The sequence below is a fragment of the Peromyscus leucopus genome, unplaced genomic scaffold, assembly GCF_004664715.2.
Source record: "Peromyscus leucopus breed LL Stock unplaced genomic scaffold, UCI_PerLeu_2.1 scaffold_449, whole genome shotgun sequence".
Taxonomy (NCBI): domain Eukaryota; kingdom Metazoa; phylum Chordata; class Mammalia; order Rodentia; family Cricetidae; genus Peromyscus; species Peromyscus leucopus.
In genome coordinates, this window is record NW_023505342.1 from 42,536 (window position 1) to 46,146 (window position 3,611).

Genomic DNA, 3,611 nt, shown 5'->3' on the forward strand with positions numbered 1-3,611 from the left:
ACTGAAGCTGCAGCACATGGAGGGCAGAGAGACAATTCTAATGTCTAGGAATCTATGAACACTGGAGTGTGTCTGAGGCAATGACAGCAAACCCAGGTCCAGTGGGTTTTACCATACCCATTGGGCTTCTTATACAACCAACCACCAAGCAATGGATTTGCTCCTGAATCTGAACTCCAGAGAATGAATATATATATATGTTGTGTGTGTGTGTGTATATAACATACATATACACACACTTGTGTTTGTATATATATATATTCTAGTGCACATAGTCAAACACATGCATAAATTGCCCTGTGTCAAAATATTGCATAAGCTTATACAATGTTCAAATGCAATTTTTCTATAGCTTACTAGAGGAACACATGAGAGAGAAAGATAGATAGCTAATATATATTTATATACATTGAACCCACAGATCTGCCTGTCCTCAGGATCAATGCCCTGGTAAGCTTTGTAGTCATGCCGCATGACTAGATTAATTCAATTCCTAAGGTTCAGCCATATGAGTGTTTAGACTCTGAGTTTTTCTGTTCATTTCTCCTGGTGTGGCAGGGTCTTTGCTCTCATTGAAAGAAGAGAGATGGGTGGGCTGGAGGGCCAGCCAGAAGTTTTTGGTTCCCCATTCCAAATAGTCTATTTGCTTTTCCTGATGGAGGGCTTTTTGCCTTCTGATGGGGAAAAAAACCCTAGTTCAATACCATCCCAAGGCTATTAATACTCTACGTATGAATACTGTATAGGCTACTAGGAAAATAGGTTATCTCCTGTGTTTTAAAATATTGAGATTCATGGCAGTGAACACCCATGCAGCTCTATTGCATGACTGGTATACCTCCACTGCAGTGTAGTGGAGCTGGGCACACCATCAGGAAAGCAGATGTCTGCAAACTCCAGAGTGAAAGAAGAAATCAACATGTTCTGTGACCCTGAAGCTTGCAAAATGGTATCTGAAGCTGAGAAGTCCCTGAATTAGGTAGCTTCTCTCCATAGGCCTAAGGGAACAAATGTAAAACTTGACAACTCATATTTGGTCATATTACTGTCCCTCCCCGCACCCCCCCCCCCCCGGGGCTTCCTCACATCGACACTGCAGAGAAAAAGCAGAATGCAGCATTTTCCGTTTACGAAACATAAGCCTCCGGAGCATCTAGTTGGCACTGCAATTCACGAACCCCAGCCTGTGACAACAGAAAGCAATTCCAACACACAGGACTGTGTGTTCTTTTCAATGCAAAAATGGACTGACCTTTGGAGTAGTCACCAGAACTTTCAAACTAAGCCCTGATGGTTGTTCCCTGTGAAGGGGTAGGTGGGCTGAAGTGGGGTGGTAGGGTGCGGCAGGGAGAATGCACCTGCCAGTTGTGTTTGCATTTAGTTAGGAAGTCAGGATGGTGCTGATATGATGGATTGTGTGTAGACTATGAGGTGGCCGCATTGTGTCAATCTGAGAGGCTGGCTCCATAGGTGACTCCCATCTCTAGAAACCTGTAAGTCAGTGATGAAGATTTCTTGAAAGCCATGATAAATAATTCTGTGTTCTAAATCAAAAAATCAAAAGGTCAAAAGTCACTTGCACAACTATTGCTTTCCATGCAGAACCAGATGCACACTTTAGAACACTGACTACAATGCAGGCTATTAATGCAACATCTGCATTAGTCCTGTTGAGCTGTGAGTACATTAATAGGTTTCATCAGACATCAGTTAACATTTTGGTAATATTCACATAGTTTGTGTTAGCCAGTGTACAGTTGGCTGTTTTTAAGTTCTCCTCTCTTAAAGTCCTCATTACTGTTGTTTACTCCCTCCTGTATCTCCATGTAATCAGACTTACTTATGGTAGAGGCACTTCTACTTTTCTTTAGGTCAGGGGAGGACGGGATCTTTGGACAGCTTGTCACTTGCAAGTACTGGGGCCTGCTCCTCTCCCTCTGTCTCCCGATGGTAGAAGTAGTTGAAATTAGACACTATGACAGGGACTGGTAAGGCAATGGTTAATACACCTGCAATTGCACACAGGGAACCCACTATCTTTCCCCCAATGGTAGTTGGAAACCATGTCTCCATAGCCTACAGTTGTCATGGAGACAACTGCCACCAGAAAGCATCCGGGATGCTGGGGGAATTGGGAATCTCGCTCATCAGCTTCTGCAAAAATAGACAGCACTAGAGAAGAGGATGACCCCAATGAAGAGGAAGAAGATCAAGAGGCCAATTCCCTCATGCTGGCTTTGAGGGTCTGACCTAGAATCTGCAGGCCTTTGGAGTGTCTGGACAACTTGAAAATCCTAAAGACTCTTACCAAACCGGATGACACGGAGAATGGCCAATGACATGGCCTGCTGGCCTTGCTGGGCGTCCTCTGGCTTCTCAGCTAACTCTGTCCCCAGGGTATAAAGTAAGGAATGATAGCCACAATGTCAATGATGTTCATAATGTTGGTGAAGAAGCCAGCTTTGCTGGGACAGGCAAAGAATCTCACCAGAAACTCAAAGGAGAACCAGATGATGCAGAGAGTCTCTACAATGAAGAAAGGGTCAGTGAAGGAGGTGGACTGCTGGTACCCGATGGTGCTGTTGGAGTAGGTGTGGAAGGTCACCCCCACCACCATGCATGTCCTCATTCTCATCCCGGAAGATGGGCAAGGTTTCCAGACAGAAGCTGACGATTGAGATCAGAATAACCATGACGGATACAATGGCTATAATCCTGGCAGGCCCCGAGCTCTCAGGGTATTCAAAGAGAAGCCACACCCTGTCTCTGAAACTCATTTTCGGGCAGAAGGACGCTCTTCTTCCTTGATGTAGCCTTCATCCTCCCGAAACATCTCCATTGCTTCTTCTCCTAGCTCATAAAACCGGATTTCTTCAGAGAATATATCTAAGGGCACATTCACAGGTCGCCTCAACCTGCCTCCAGACTGGTAGTAGTACAAAATGGCATCAAAGCTAGGCCGGTTGCGATCAAAAAAGTACTCATTTCGCAGGGGGATCGAAGTACCTCATCCGCTTCTTGGGGTCCCCTAAAAGGGTCTCTGGAAACTGGGCTAGGGTCTTTAGCTGAGTCTCAAACCGCAGGCCTGAGATGTTGATCACCACCCTCTCACAGCACTCGTGGTCTGCCTCTGGGTCATAGGTGTCCTGTGGGTGCCCAGGGAGGCAGCAGCCTCATCCACTGGGTCTCCGGTAGCCACTGTCATAATTGGGCTGAGGAGAGTACTTTACTCTATGCCTTCCAGCTGCTTGCAGCAGGGGCTGAGGGTGCTGGTCACTGGGCCCCAAGAAACTCAGAAGCATTAGTCTGTGCTCCTTCAGGAGAGGCCCAGAGCCCTCTGAGAGCTGGAGACACAGCCTCGCTTGGCTGAAAGACAGAGGCAGGTAAAGACATGAGACCACCAGTCACTGGCAACCTGATATGAGCTGTACTTGATGTCCCGCATCTCTCAGCCAAGAGCTCAGAAACACAAACCATACATTGCCCCTGCACTGAAAGCTACTTTCACCTTGTAATTTGTCTAGGGAATCAGTAGGGTTCAGGAAACAATCTTTCAATTATAGGAGTGGCCTGCACTGGAGGCAGGTGGCTGAGACAGGCTCCTGTGTACT

At 46.4% G+C, this 3,611-nt stretch overlaps 1 pseudogene; it reads right to left on the reverse strand.

The window, feature by feature from the left end:
* Positions 1-1,653: 1,653 nt before the first annotated feature.
* On the reverse strand, positions 1,654-3,220 carry LOC114700009 (annotated as a pseudogene).
* Between the last annotated feature and the right edge of the window lie 391 nt (positions 3,221-3,611).